We start from the raw sequence: 15012 nt of genomic DNA on the forward strand, positions 1-15012 counted from the left end.
CAAATGCCACCCACTCATTGGCTGCTGTCTTGTGAGACGTTCCAGCGTAGCAGCCTGTGATTCGATAAAGATTTGGTTGGGTGTTTCTCATTGGCCCAAAGTCATCCAGGTGAGTTGTGAACCAATAGCAGAGGCAGCACTGATATATAACGATTTGTATTTTAGCCTATCGCGAAATGAATTCGCGAATTTTTCCGGTCTCTACGAATTTTTAATCCTAATTTTTTTTGTAACTACATTACCGAGTGGAACGGCTGACAAACTTATTAATTATTAAAATTCCCATGTCCGAAATGGAATTCGAACCCATTCAAGGATTAAAAGTCAGACTGCAGAGGTTGGCACACATTGATAAGTAACTTTTTTTTTTACTTCCCGTAAAGTTTACCAGGAAACCCAGGATCCACGGCTAGCGCACAAATACGAAGTTCGCAGAAGTTACAAGTACCAATAAAAGCCCTGGACATACGCCTTATTCGAATGCGGAGCTAGTTTTACTGTCAAAGAAGAAACACCGCGCCATTTTTATTTATTTATTTGTCTTTTGTTTGGCACAATTACGGCTTGTAAGCCTTCTCTTACACTGAACCAAGAGACAAACAACGTATACTAAGTTATATCTAGGAATCAAACATGAAATTACATACTAACAAATTAAAGCAATTACTGCTGAATCATCTACCAATTTAACATCCAAATTTATCACTGACCTAAATCTTATAAAACATCGTATTAAATACTAAAATATAATTAACTACTAATTTAAAACATATTACATATTGTTTTAAAAAGAAAATTCTTATTATGATAGTCATTCTCTCACACACTCAAAACAAATTCACTAAGTATGTATTTCCTTGGTTAAGTGTCTGTAAATTTAGAGAGCCAATTTTTTAAAATAAGATTTGTTCTTTAATATCTTGGTAGACCGTTGGTGTCTAGCGTAATTGTCCAGGCTTGTACCAAAGGCGAAATGCAGTAGCTGAGAAGTATTCCGACAAATGCGTAAGAGTAAGCTATGTTTCAAGTGATATTTGAAAATAATATACGCAAATAAAATAAAATTCTATGTTTTTCTTGAAAAACTATTTGCTTCTTAAAAAGCAGTATTTTAATACACTTGTTTCGAAATGTACTTAATTAAAGTAAAATGGTCAATTTTAATTTAAGAATAAAAATGTGGGGCTTTTAGTTTGGACCAGAATTGAACGTGATCACAAAATGGTTGTACACAACAGCATCAGTAACTTTAAGCAAATAAATTTTTACAGTACGCAATGCACATGATTGAGTTTACTGATTCACTACGAAATATTTTTAGAACTCGAGTTACCCGGAATGATTTTGTTCCAAACACGGCGGTCTAAGTTTAACCTTAATTCCTTGCCGATGTGGTACTTAACAGCTTTGTTTAACTACGCTCACTTCATGATGACATTTTTTTTACGATTCTTCCAAGAAAGTTCCTTTAACGCTATTAAACAAACTCATGTTATTATTAGTCTTTATACAGCTACGGTTTGTTTTGCTAACCATTTACTAACTAGAGTGACTTACTATTTACGAAACACCCACTCCATAGATTAAAGCTCCGTGCTCTTCCAAGAATGGTCATGGTTTAGTAAAAAAAATGTTTTTTTAAAAACCACTGCGAAGTTTACGACTGATAAGTAAATACCACAAACAACGCAACAAAAACTCGCTGTATTAGGTATGGTCATTTGGCCTTTGACGGAAACTTTTTGAGCTAGCCGATAGCGAAATATACGATCTTGCCGTGAGAAAGTCACGTGAATGTTTCTGTCCCCCCCCCCCCCCCCCCCCCCTTAACAACGATTCCGAGCAGAGAAGTGGAACTCGTTGTAAATGTCGGCGAGAACAGGTTCCTGCTCATGTATATGAACTGGATGTTTCGGCGAGATAGCCACGTTTAGCTAATGTAGGAGCCCCGTGTAGCACTGGGCCGAACTCTTTGACGGAATTATTGCTTTGTTTGTTCGCACGCACGGCAATTTTCTCATGGTTGGATTCGAATTAAAAAAAAAAAAAATCATGGACCATGGGTGGCGAACTAAAGATTTTACCGCCATGTTTTTCGAATCTACAGAAATCACAACTACTCACAGGGTGGTCATGCGCGTTAAGAGGGAAATAAATATATTTTATTTCTGTCATGGACACGAAACATCTCATGGGAACAAAGTTCGGTGGCATTTTGGTGGGAGTTGGGAACTGTTTAAATTTATATGTCATAAGGTGGCAAGAATATTTTCAATAAGATACTGCCTGCTTTTGAAATAAATCTAGGCATTCATCTGCTGAAAGTGACTAGCAATAACTGTAAATAAAAAAATACTAAAATATGTGTCGAAGTTAGAATCGTTACTATAAACCTCTCAAATGTTGATGTGTACGTATGAAGTCGATAAACTCCGACACCGTTTGACCGATCGCTATGATATTTGGCACATCGAAGTGTTTTTCCTCACGCAGAAGGTTTTCATGCTATCCATTTTTGTTGTAACTGGCCGTTAGAAGGCCCTGCAGCGCATCGACTTCTAAACCGTTCAACCGATCTCCATGAAAATTGGTATACTTACATAAAAATTTGAACACGGTAAATATTTTCGCGATATCTAATTTGCTATAACTCTCCGCTAGATGGCGCTGCAGCGCATCAACTTCTAAACCGTTCAACCGATGGTCATATTGTGATTGTGATTTGTAATTGGTGAGTGAGTTTAAAATGAAATACCATGTCTGAAGTGCTGGACTTCGATATGAATAACCATTATTAATTTTGTTTATAACTAATGACGTCTGTTTCAACTAGCTTTGGACGCCTCATTTTATACATATAGAGGTAAATAAATAAACACTGGCAAGACAACGTCTGCCAGTTTCTGCTAGTAACCTATATGAATGTGCATGCTGAATATCTATTGTTCACAGGTTGCTAGTCAGCTGTCGCGTAATAAATACCAGATAGTTAAGACATTTATTTTATGAGGTACCACCACAAGATGTCGGACAAAACGCCAAAAAAAAAAAAAAAAAAATCATTGGCTAAAATTTAATGCATAAGAATTCAAATTATTGTAAACCAATTACATATAAGTCGAGTGCACAGTCGTGAGCGACTCGCTTACGTTGTTTTTCTGATTGCGAACTCGGCTGAAGTGTTTATCTTAACAACTGCTGTTTTTTAGGGTCAACGATATGCGTACCTCGGCGCATACATTACGGCCCACCGGAGACAAAGCTTCACTTGTTTTAGTGGAAATAAGGACTTATTAACAAACACCGTGGTTAGGGAAGAGCATGAGGCCGATGTTGAAGGTAAGCCATACAAAAAGTACCAAAAAAATATTTCCCCACTGTCCATGATTTGAGCAGCGCGCGCATCTGTGACACAAAAAAAAAAGTGGTGGAATTACACCAATTTTATTAAAATGACCGTCCGTTGCCATACCAGGCACATTATGACACGATTAACTCGAACATTTCACACTTCTTGGAAATTCGGGCTTCAAACTATTGGCCAGTTAGGCTTAGTTAAATAAAAACCGCGACAAAACTCCTTTAAAAAAATGTTCATTATGTTGAAATTCAAATTTAATAGTAGTACTACGTAACAACCTACATATAAATGTACAAAATTACACCAATGGTATCTTTCAGGAGATGTTTTCATAACTACTAACGTCAAAGGGTTAATTGAACGGGCTGGGGCAAAAAATATAGGTTTTTTTTTAAATTCTAATTACGCACCCACCCGTGTTAAAACTCGGATCAATGACTTCAAGATTATGATTTAGTTGCGCTGATCATTGCAAAGCCTAAGCCAGTTACACTACTGAAGTTGATTACTAATAAAAACCTAGTGAAAATACGTTAACATAACAATTTTTTATACAGATATAAAAAAATTTCATGTGTTTCAAAACCACACATCTAGGACTGAACACACGGTTTCTATCAGCGAGTCACTCACTACAGATTCTGTAGTCACCTCTCGGTGACTAATGACATACACTTTAAGTGATTCCGAATTAACGAATTCACTTGGGAAAAAAATATGAAACTAGGTTATTTAAGTAGTTCACAGGCTTTTGCTGTTTTCTGTGGCACATCCTCTTAATTTTCCTACAATTTAAAGTTTTCAGAGTATTTAAAGTTGGTGAAATTTATCTTTACTCGTAATTATTTTTATGTACATAAAATACTATTGAAATACGCCTAGCTTAATACCTCTAATATACGCAATTAGCGTCTTAGAGTTTAAAACTGTTATTGTCTATAAATACAGGTTGTGCAAAGACGGGAAGTGAGTCCTGCTCCCCAGATCCATCTCTTCCAAATTTTCAAATTAGATTCGAGCATAACAGAACTGGTAACAACAGGTCAGAACTAAATCCCGAATTCGAAATAAAATAATTAACAGTTTAAGAGATCAGGGTCGGCAAACACTAAATCACAGACACTAAAATAAAATAAAATAACAAAGCGTTAATTTTTAACAATTTTACTTATTGCCTTCGTAACTGAGAAACAATTTTAAATGCCATGACTCAAAATGAACTTAAGTTGAAATTACAGTAGGGTATGAATTAAAAAAAAAAAAACTTTTTTTTTACGGCTGAATCAGGTCCGTACAACAGCTGCAAGGTACTCACTCAAAGCTGTGTACTGGTTGCATTACACGACTCCGCCGCCGTCAACCTGAAACACGTGTCGGTAAAACTTTTACAAAATGATCACACATGAATCCTCGTTAGTACATTCGTTTTAATTCCAGTTTATCAACTTAAGAGCATGCCACAAAAAAAGAGTCAAGATTTGAGAACTTTAGTAGGCCTAAATATAACTACTGTAACACCATCTCTGCAATTTAACAAAAAAAACTAGGCCTGCATATCCAAAATGTAGAGTTATAAAGTAATCTTAAATATAATTTACATCCTTGGAAGTACAGCTGAAACCCACATTTCAAATAGGCTTATTTTTTCGAGATTAACAAATGAACTGTGTGTAACTGAAAACGTGTTCACTACAAAGAGTCCGAATTATTCAAATGCAAACAATTAATGGTTACATTATATATTTTAACTAAAAATGAACTTAAAGCATTTAAGTGATGTATTTAATAGAATAACACGAGGTGTTAAAGGCTCTGCCTCACACGCAATGTTATTTTTTTCGTTTTTTATTACTTTTATTTAAACGGCTATTACTAAAAATTTTAACTCGATTCCGCCCTTGCGTTTTTTTTATTGTCACAAATATTTTCAACGGATATTCGCTTAGTGTAATGTCATGGGTGTAACTGAGTACGTTCTTAGTACGTTAATTATCACTTGCGCGACTTTTCAATACCGTTGCAATTACACTAAGTGACTATCTTTTGGAAATATTTGTGGCGGAAGGAATGCTAGGGAAGTATCGAGTTAAAATTGTCATAAATAGGCCATTTTTTTAAAGTAATGAGACTGAGCATTAAATCTAAATACATATTTTTAATCAACAGTATTATGCTTAGAATGACGTGCAGCGTTGCAGACGTCGGGAAGCCTACAACTCACATAGTTTCGGTTCCCTGCAAGAATTTCCGAAGATTTCCGAAGTTTTGCGTTTTGGTATTAACGCCACTCCAGCCGCTAAATCAGAAACTTTCCAATGAAAACAAGCATGTTGTGACTGACCTAACCTAACCTAACCCTTCGATTTTTTTAATTTCAATTTTCGAGAGAAATCCGAAGTTGCACGAACGTGGTAGGGAACCGAAACTACGTGAGTTGTAGGCTTCCCCGTCGCAGAATGACAAATGACAGACGAAATGACACGGGGCGCGCCGGGCGCGCCAGGCCTGCCAACCGCCCGCCGACCTCGCCCGGTCCGCGCAAGGCCAGCAGGTTGGCATAATCGATTATCCGCGCGTGTCTTCGAGTCACCCGAGTCGGCACACAAGACAGCACTGCACGCTTCGGGGCCGGGTTTACAAACCCCCGCAAGAAACGCAAATCTCATTTCACGGCACCGTACCGGTTCTTCGTAAATATCGCAACACGCAATAACGCAATGCAAGTGTTGTGCTACTTCCAACTCTCTCGCTTCTTTTTGGGCTTGCGTTTTCGACGGCAATATATATGAGGGGAAGCGTTCAAAAAAAAACTTTCGAAAATGCAGACGTTATGTGCATAGAAGCCCACGATGTTTTTTTTTTAATTATTATAACATGGTGTTTACACTTATCGAACTTCCACGCAGTAAAGAAAATAATCCTTTTTTAAATTAATTTATAGTTTTTGTGTTCGCATTAAATATTAATATTTGCCATATTTATGGGAGTTACAGCAATTTTTCTGTTTTATTTTATTTTTTATATTTTTTTTATCATTCCCCACTTCTACCACTTTGGTCGGATATTGCTCAATAACGACCAAGGTTTTCCATTACTAGATTTTATATATCAGTTCCGGAAGTGATTTGTGAAAAATTGCGACAATTATGTCCAAAAAAACACAAACACGCATATATAAATATATAAACTTTAGAGTTGACGATGGTTTTGGGGTCCATGGACCATGAAACGAAAAAACTTTAAATTTTTCCGAAAGTCGCACCATGGCAACGGCTACAAATGGGTACCTAGTATTTCTTTGAAATCTACCTTAAAAGGATGAAATTATTGTTAAGTTGTTTAAGGTGCGAAAAATGTTAATTCCCTGCCGTTAGCCAACACGACGCGAACTTGGCAATAATTATGTCGGCCGAAAACAACAGTGTTGAGACGTGATTTGCCATCCGAGTGTGTAATGAGCACTCCGTCACGGCTGGCCACCAGCGTCCCAAAACTCGTCGCGTCCCGAGAACAGGAAAAGCCTGTGCTATTAGCGGAGGCGCGCAATATCCCCGCGCGGGCCCATGTCTTTCTCAGGCAGGCGCGCGGACCATGATTCAGCCGGCGCGCGACTGTCGGTGATATTCTAAACGCTGACGTGACGCACAGCTTATAATTATGACGGGGTTAACGGGGGAGAACTACTACCACATAGAGACTTAAGTAACGATGGAAGGGGGAGAAAAGCGAGAGAATTTGGCGTATAACAGGTTTTTTACCGCACGGAGAAAGAAATCTCAGCCCGCGGGACGCACAAGACAGAAGCGAGTTGTGAGAACTAATTGCAACAGACACACGCGATAATATTACACTATTCATATGAGCATGCTCTTTAAATTTCACGCAGCACCGGTTACATTATATATTCATTTTTTTTAAAGTAAAATATTTTTTTTTAAACTTCCATTTCCCCCCTTCCCCAAAGTCGAGCGGGTCAGGTTACAGTGGCGGAGCCAGAGAGAGAAAGAAAGAGGGGGGAGGGGTGGCGGCACCTGGGCACATCCCCCCCCCCTTTCCCCAGGAAGGGCAAATGATGCAACGGATAAAAATACACGCGTGCTTTACGTGTTATGTAAATTAGGGAACCACGTGGAGCACGGTGCCGCCACTGAAAAAAACGCTGTAAAAAGTACGTTACAAACAACTTGACATGATGGCGTTTGAAAGTAAAACAATATTGTGCGTGTATTCATGTATACACGTGATAGGTTTTTTTTTTTAAATTTGACTGAAACGTCCAGTTAAAAAAAAATACTTAGGAGATAGCGCTGTATTCATGATGTTATAGATAGATATATCTTCGACGCCATGTTTGTTCCAACACAATTCTTTATCTGATTAATCATGGGCGTCGCAACCGAGGGGGGGGGGAAGTCCCCCCCAATAATAGAAGTCTTCAATTTCGTCCCCTCCAATAATGTATTTAGTTTCGTAGTTATATTAAAAATATGATTTCTGTGATATAACCCATATGTTGCGCATGGTGCATTTAGTCCAATCGTGGTAATGTGAGCACTGTGTTTTTACAAATTTGTTCTCTGAAAATATTTTCTATAAAAAAATAAATTATATATTGCAACCAACTATAATTAGAATATTTAGGAAAGAAAATGTCTAAAAACCACCGTTTTGCACCTTCAAACCCCAAATTTTCCCGGGGGACCCCCGCTTTTTCCGCAGGGGATGGATATTCCTCAACAACTAAATCATTTGCAGTTAACCCCCCCCCCCCCCCCCCCCCAATATATCCTTGCGACGCCCATGTGATTAATTATAGGTAATTTTTGAAGTTGTGATTTTGTCTTGTTATAACTTGACACACCATTACGCTTAGTACAACCTCCGATGTTTACAAAAGTGAATACATACGGGTGCACGTAGCCACGAGCTGCTTCGCCATCTGCACGACTACGGACCGTAGCTGTTGCTGAGACGCATATGCGCAGTGTACTTCCAATCAGTTAAATTACCGTTTCGTGATGCGCGCGCATACTGAAATGTCTCATTCAACGCGCCTAAAAGACGTATGAATAGAGACCGGAAAAATTCGCGAATTCATTTCGCGATAGGCTAAAATACAAATAGTTATACCTCAGTGCTGCCTCTGCTATTGGTTCATAACTCACCTGGATGACTCTGGGCCAATGAGAAACACCCGACCATAGCTTTATAAGAATCACAGGCTGCTACGTTGTAACGTCTCAAAACACAGCAGCCAATGAGTGGGTGACATTTGACCGAGTGTACGTAGAACTATGGAGTTCATCCTGGAGGTCATTGAACCCGCGAATTTTTCCGGTCTCTACGTATGAATGTGTTTTCGGGGAACCACAGAAGTCTAATTGTCTTATCACTCGTCCCGGATAGGCTGGGACACCCAGCGGACCACCTGCCTGCAGCCAACCGGAGCTACGGCGGCAGGACAAGAGAGGGCGACCTCACCAGAAACTAGATAGCGGAGAAACGGGGGGAAGGAAGGATGCGAGAAAGGTTTGAGTTGGGGAGGGAAGGGTTCCTTTGACGGGGCGCTAACCGCCAGACGTGGAGGAATAGAGTGAAAAAAAAAAAAAGAGAGAAGGGGGAGGGCTCAACCCCCACAACCCCCTTCCCCTTGTCGTAACCTTGGATCGTCGGGAGGGCAATAAATGTCGTCGCCGCGTGGTGACGTCACCACCTCGAGGGGCTGCAGCGCCGCGCCACGTCTTCTATTCCTGCACGCGAAGATCCCACATCAAATGTTGCCAGACGCGAGTCTCTCTCTCTCTCTCTCTCTCTCTCTCGATCTCACACACACACACACACACACAACCACTCACCCATAAGGTCCTCTCCCTGAGAAAGGAAAATACAACCGTCCGTCTGGAACCAGAAGATTAGTCTTTTTCTCCCACCCCCACTCCCCCTTTCCACCCAGGGACCCGACATTTATAGGGTGGTGGCGCGGTGCTATATTTCCCGACGAAAAAAAAAAATAAAACGCTTTTAAAGTCGTAACGTTCTCTCTGCCCTCAATTTGAAAAGACCGAATTGGTGGTGGTGGGGGGGGGGGGGGGAAGAGGGCGAAATTAATTTGGATTTCCGAGTATTGCGGAAAGGGAAGCAGTGTGTCTACGATGTTTTAAAAAGTTATAATAGACCAATCGTCGCTAAACATGCCACATGTAAGGGATTTTAAAAGCCCATACTCATGTTAAGAAAAATCACCAGAAAAACTTTCATACTTTACAAGTCCCGAATTATTTTAAAGTGCGGTAAATGTGAATTTAAATGCTTGAAACAGTAGTGTTTCACTATTTTAATTAGCTGGAAGAAAACACAATCAATTATTTGATTCTACTAAAAAATATAGGTAGCCTACAACTATAACAAAAAAAACTTTTAGGTGGACAGGAAAAGTTTATAAAATTTAGTTTGCCAGTATTACTTTCTTAGTAACCACAGAATATGCTTTTAAGTAGTTACAACTCAAGCACTCTTTTGAAAAATTACTTACTGTTAACTACAAACTATTTTAGCGTGTGAATTTCCCCGTCGTTATTCAATCTCATTCACATCTCACAAAAAAAATGATGGGCGAAAACCACGAATTGAAAGTGAGAAGTATTAAAATCCAACTTAAGTTCTCTCGTACATCCAAACTTCCCACACTATATATTTTTTTGTATATGGAGAATAAATAATCATGTAAAATTACAGGTATTTGCAAATTTGTACATTTACATGGAAACACACTAAAAAATAGTTCTCAGTAATACTGGTTTCGGATTCTTTACTCGGGCAGTTTGAGTAGTTGTCCCAGTACCTCCGATAGTAATAAAAAAGTTATTTGTCAAAACCGTTCCATTGATATGTTCCCAGTTTTAATCGAGCACATTGATAAACCAAAATAACATGCAATTATTGAATATCCGACTATCGCTCCCTGGGTTGGATGTCTTACACGTCACTGGCGAGTAACTGACGAAAGACACACACACACACACACACACACACTCTCTCTCTCTCTCTCTCTCTCTCTCTGACCTTTGAATACATATACTGTATAGAAGTCGCCAGCCCAGGTTAAAATTTCTAATACGGTTTTGAGGTAGTTGGTTAATTCACCGCCGCAATCGCCACCATCTCTAGGGCATCGACTTGTGGTGGTCCCTAGCGGACAAGTGTCGAACTCTTCAAACACCCCTTCCCCCTCCCGTTGAACGACGTTGAGCTGCAGTGAATGCTGGGTGAGGGGTGCGGGGAATGACAGCGGGCGACAGTGCTGCGCTCTAACGTGTAAATAACAACCTAAGGCGATACAGGGCGTTACGGCAGCGGCCCTGCAGCGGTGAAGTTCCCAAGCTGCTCATTATACGCTTTTGAAAAACGTAGAGTAAATCCTATCCACTCGCGACTTCTATACAGTATATATATTCAAAGCTCTGACTGACTCTCTCTGTCTGTCTGTCTGTCTGTCTGTCTCTCTGTCTGTCTGTCTCTCTGTCTCTCTGTCTCTCTCTCTCGGGCTGACATGGTCGCGTCGCGCGGCCTGAACACGACGCGGAGGACAACAGGACTCGGGTGGCGCGCCGTCAGCGAGGATAGCGGTTAGTGGCGTCCCGGCGCCGTCAGCAGTCGCCGCGAGTCAGCTCGGTGAGGACGAGGGGGGGGGGGAGCAGCCGTCAGCTCCAGCCCGAGAGAAGCCACGGCCCTTGGGCCGCCATTCCCAAGACACACACAAGAAACAAGGGTTCATGCCTTCGAATATGCCACACACCTGTACCGTATTTAAAAGCGCACGATGGGAAAACGACCAGTCCCTTCATCTACGAGGAACGGATTTTTTTTTTTTTTCGGGCGTCCTTTATCAGTTGCCGGTCTGTCGCCCGAATCCCGCGCCCGGCGCAGAGCTTCACTTTTCTTTCCCGTCGATTTCGCGTCCAGATGGCGGACTCGCGTCTGGTGCAACTAACCCGTATATAGTTAATTTTTGTTATAATCGGGGGACGTACGAAGCGTGTTAGTGTGCCGAATGAAACTTTCATGATAGCGAAACTATCCTGTAATACATTTTGTACACTTTGACGGTCATTAACAGATAAATAATTGCAATTTAAAATGTACTTGACAAAAATTTAGAAATGCGGTTCCATTTTTTTGTGCGATGGTGCTGCTTATCTCTAGGATTTTATTTTTGCCGTAACAATTCGAAACATCCGCTAGAATGCGTTGGAACCAGTTTCTAGCCTCGCGTAGGGCACAGTTCATTAAAACTGTAGCAGGTTTATTTCCTTACTGGGTTTCTGTTTGGACACTGGGATACAGCCAGCGAGTTAGGTTACGTTTGTGTCTCAACAAGGCAGTGCTTATTCACTACCTTACCCGAACGTCTTGGAGTACTGCCATTAGGCCTTGTTAATAAACTTCGCAACCAACGAAATAAAATCACAGTTGTTTATAAAGCACGTGAGTGTATGTATATATATATATATATATATATATATATATATATATATATATATATATATATATATACACACACATACACACACACACACGCACATTTTAGAAGTGTTCTAGATAATCTGTAACCAGTGGTATTCGTAAATTTAAGGTGTAAATATTTTTTATCAGTGAAGGGTTTAAAATTCATTTAAAAAAAATACCTAAAACCAACTGTAAACGAGCACTCACTTCCCCGTGGACGGTACAGACACTGCGCACCGCAGCAGTCTGGCGACAGGCGGCTGCAACAGGTCGACAACGTTTCCAAACTGTCTTTTCTTTCCTTTCGCCGCACATGAAGCATTGCCCACGGAATATCGACGCTGGGGGGAGCAGTTAGGTGTCGCCCACCAACCTTCGCCGAACCTTCCATTAGCACAGTGTTGCCGCGTCCAAGACTACCTGCGGGTCGCGTCTATAAACATCTCATAAGTGGTCTTGGCGCGGCACCAACCAGTTATTCTGGTAAGTGACAAAGGAAGGGGAAAGAGGAAGAGAGAAGGGAAGGTCCAGTTGACAAGCAGAACAGTGTACAAGGTCACGACAGCGCCCCGACATGTCGGGCAAGAAAGTGAAGATCACAACTTTTTTTTTTATTGTCGCTGAAAAAAAAAAAAAAAAAAAATGTGTGGGCTCGTAAACGAGGCTAGCAGCTCCGCCGGTTGGCGAACAACCCCGCCACCACGTGACAGTTTATACGCAATGCTCGACGGGCGACGTACGTGGCGTCTGAAGGAAGCTGTATCAACGGACCCTTACGAACCAAGTGTCAAGTGCGGGTCAAGTGCGACGCACGTCCGCTGGTGCTTTTGGCGCTGGTGTCTCCCGCTAACACCGTTAAAAAGATTTTTCACCTTCCGACGTTACGCATCACACAGGATCTTCGTGAATTTACGGTCATCCTCGTGAATTTGCGGGCACTTGAGTTCACTTACTTTGAACATTAATCCAAAAACACACTTATTTGGTCAAATGTGTGTTTTTGACGTGACAACGTCTAATAAATCGATGAACGCCGGCTGCACTCACGAAAAAGTGTCCCGTTACGCACCTTGTCCCGTTACACTGTGTCCCGTTACGCTCACTGCACGCTTGCGCCGCATCTATCTCTCTTCCACTCAATTGGAACAACCATCGATATGACTTTTTCGAGGCACATTAAACTTGAAACTCTCCCATTCGTTTCCTAGTTTTCCTATCATCGTCCTATCCTTAGCAGAATAACACAGATTGGAAGAAGTTAAATAGCAAACATGTATAAAAGTTATAGTTAAAATAATCTGTTCGTTAAAGTAATAAACATATTTGAATTAATGAGTGCAAATAAAAGTAAATTTATCAATTAAATTGTAGATTTCATTTCACTCCTCCTTTGTATCCATACAAAATAGTGATAATTCAATAAAAATGATTTAATTTTATTCATAAAAATATTCAATCATATCATAAATGTGTTGTTATGACGTCACGTTTAACTATCGTCCGTAAACCGACTTTACAGACAACCAATTTTTTTTTTAGTACGAAGCACACAACTCTTAAGTCTAAGTACGGCGTAGCTTCTACGAAGATTCAGTTATTTGAAATCACGAAGTACTCTTCATTTATTTGATTTAAATTCTTCGTTGGAAAAGTGCGTAATTTTACTGAAATTTCTAAGTGCAAAGCTGTGGACTGGCGCGCAGGACAACAAGAGAAATGAGCGGTAACCGTATATGGAGGAGAAATTACGATAAAGGCGTAATGAAGTCCCTCGTTTACTTTCAATAATCTGTATCCGATGTTTCACGCCTAAAAATTATTCTGAGAACACCCGCTCTAGCTACTCGTTTCGCTGGTCTAAAAATGCAGTTTAATGAAATAAATACGGAAAGAGGACTCCTCATCCGCTCTCAGCGCGTATTCTTAAATGATTTAAATAAAGACTCGCTCAGATATCTTGAGCAGTTTTTTTTTAATTAATCACGTGTTTTATTTTTTTGAAGCTCTGCACACCAAGTGGATACGGTTACACCGAGGAGAGAAAACTGGCTGGCACTAGAGTTTTCGTTAGCTCTCTGGTTGCCTAATGTTTTTGTGATTGTCAACTTTCATGATTTACTACGAACAGTCAGTTTCCTTGGAAATACATAATATTTCTTTTCGCATCATAAACTATTTACAACACATTTCGTGGTGACCCAATTTTTATTTTGTTTCCGGAGGATGTCTTCCAAACGTTAAAATAAATCAAAGGACGCATTATTGCGGGATAAACAATTGTACGAATTGAATGTTGTTTAAAATAGTCCGCGACAACTTTTGGGGGAAAAAAAAAAAAAAAACAGGTGTAAAGCAAGACGGCTAACCGCAACACCTGACGCACGTGGAAAATAGAAACTTAAAAACAACCACTGTGGACATAAAAATTAAGTATTCCAACCCTGCTTTCACTCGCACAAGCTTTCCATTGAGTTTTTTTTTTTTATGTGTCATCTCCTTTTGCGGCCTAACCACGAGGGAACTGCCGTCGTAAGTGCCAGAACCGATTCCGCCGACGCGGCCTGTCGCGCGCGGCCGTATTTGGTATTCCTCTGCAGCGTGAGCAGTCAGTGACTCGCCACACATGCAAACCAATTCACATCTGACACTGGATCAATGCTATGAATCAGTGAAACTATAGTGCGTGAAAATTCTGCTAAAGAATTGTGGAAATCCTCACAGCAGCGGTTTCTAGGAAATAAGGCAATTAATAGAGACCGGAAAAATTCGCGGGTTCAGTGACCTCCAGGATGAACTCCATAGTTCTACGTACACTCCGTCAAATGCCACCCACTCATTGGCTGCTGTGTTTTGAGACGTTACAACGTAGCAGCCTGTGATTCTTATAAAGCTATGGTCGGGTGTTTCTCATTGGCCCAGAGTCATCCAGGTGAGTTATGAACCAATAGCAGAGGCAGCACTGAGGTATAACTATTTGTATTTTAGCCTATCGCGAAATGAATTCGCGAATTTTTCCGGTCTCTAGCAATTAACTATGAAGTGAAATGTTGGTTAGGTTATGCCAAACACAACCATAAATAAGTGTTCTAATATCTAATACTCATTATTAGGGGCATACATATTTCGCGAAAAGACTCCGAGACTAG

The 15012-nt window shown here is 40.4% G+C and overlaps 1 protein-coding gene across 4 annotated transcripts in view; it reads right to left on the minus strand.

The window, feature by feature from the left end:
• Positions 1–15012, minus strand: part of LOC134534884 (SH3 and multiple ankyrin repeat domains protein 1) — a 476867-nt gene that overhangs the window by 399596 nt on the left and 62259 nt on the right. For all 4 annotated transcript variants that reach the window (XM_063373548.1, XM_063373550.1, XM_063373547.1 and 1 more), the window contains exon 2: positions 4677–4722. The gene's annotated coding sequence lies outside the window, so the exon portion shown is untranslated. The remainder of the gene's footprint in view (positions 1–4676; positions 4723–15012) is intronic.

The sequence above is a fragment of the Bacillus rossius genome, chromosome 8 (genome assembly GCF_032445375.1).
Source record: "Bacillus rossius redtenbacheri isolate Brsri chromosome 8, Brsri_v3, whole genome shotgun sequence".
NCBI lineage: Eukaryota > Metazoa > Arthropoda > Insecta > Phasmatodea > Bacillidae > Bacillus > Bacillus rossius.